Consider the following 1,723-nt stretch of genomic DNA (forward strand, 5'->3'; position numbering starts at 1 on the left):
CTGTTTGCCCCCCGTGTGGCTGTCACGTCACATCTCCTGCTCAGACCACGTGCAGCCTTCTTGCCAATTGATGATTGATTTTTTTTTTTTTAGCTTTTTACTTTTTTTTTACAGTAAGAAATGTGACCTTTTTGAAATCTCCAACATCTACAGTCCCAATAATGTAGTCTGTAATAAATTACTATTTCCTAAAGGGTATCTTTTGACTCTTGTTTGAAGTAGACAGTTGGACATACACAGTTTAAATGTTAATGGGGCTTTTTATTGACAAATAGTATAAAGGTTAATAGAGCTTTTGAAGGATGCACATAAATGCCTACAAATATTGCAAAGACATTGGTACTGCCAGTAAGTGGCAATGTTTCTCTTTGACAGTACTTGAAATAAAGTCCCTTTCCATTTAAATACTTCAGCTTACAAACCCTACTGTTCTCAGAGGTCTGGATGCTAAAGGTTTTGTGCTGGTTTTTTAGGTATTTTGCATTAGTTCGGTCCTATATAATTGAAACTTCATTCAGTGATCATTCTGATCTCTCTGAGGGAAATTCTATCAAGATCATAATACAAATGAAGAATGTTGAAAAAGCATGTATGTACAGAGTTTGTGATGAAGCTCTAGTAAACTGTCTTGCTCTCTACTTAATGACCTTGAATTCTATATTGCTCTGATGAAATATATGGGGGGGGGGAACAAAGTGTTGTGAGACATAATAAATTGTACGTTTTCAATACATCTTTATTTTAAGCTGGTGAATGTTAAGGTTTTGCTGCTTTGGGGGAATGTATGAGGAAAAAAGCACAAGTCCATGTGCCTTGAGGAGGGACTACCAGATATACTCTGACCTCTGAACTGTGGGACTTGCTGACGATTGACCTTAAACATTGGAAATACTGTTAATAAAAAGAAATTGTTAATGCTTGCTAATTTAATACTTGCTTCTAAACCTAGTATTTCCCAATGTCTTGTCTTTTTTTTTTCTGCCTTCTGCAGCACACTGGCGGCCCACTTGCTCCCAGCCCCGTGTTTTGAGGTTTATTCTGCTTTTCAAGAGTTTATTCCTCACAAAAACGATAGCTTGCAGTTTGTTGTGAGACATAATAAATTGTACGTTTTCAATACATCTTTATTTTAAGCTGGTGAATGTTAAGGTTTTGCTGCTTTGGGGGAATGTATGAGGAAAAAAGCACAAGTCCATGTGCCTTGAGGAGGGACTACCAGATATACTCTGACCTCTGAACTGTGGGACTTGCTGACGATTGACCTTAAACATTGGAAATACTGTTAATAAAAAGAAATTGTTAATGCTTGCTAATTTAATACTTGCTTCTAAACCTAGTATTTCCCAATGTCTTGTCTTTTTTTTTTCTGCCTTCTGCAGCACACTGGCGGCCCACTTGCTCCCAGCCCCGTGTTTTGAGGTTTATTCTGCTTTTCAAGAGTTTATTCCTCACAAAAACGATAGCTTGCAGTTTCTCAGTTGGCAGGGAAGTCATGGTGCTCTTTGAGAACACAGGGAAAACTAACGTATGAGGTGATTCTCTAAAGCTGAACTAAATGTCAAGAAATCAGTATCTCCAATTATATTTAGAGACCAGTAATCAGATGCAGAGACCCAAGCAGAAGAAACAGCAGTGTGCTCTCAGAGCCACTTGCATAAAGCAAGGATAGCCTGAGGACAGCGCATGCTAGCCACGGGTGGTCTGCCCGGGGCGCTGGGAGCCG

This window comes from Buceros rhinoceros, unplaced genomic scaffold, assembly GCF_000710305.1.
Source record: "Buceros rhinoceros silvestris isolate BGI_N320 unplaced genomic scaffold, ASM71030v1 scaffold41931, whole genome shotgun sequence".
Lineage (NCBI taxonomy): Eukaryota > Metazoa > Chordata > Aves > Bucerotiformes > Bucerotidae > Buceros > Buceros rhinoceros.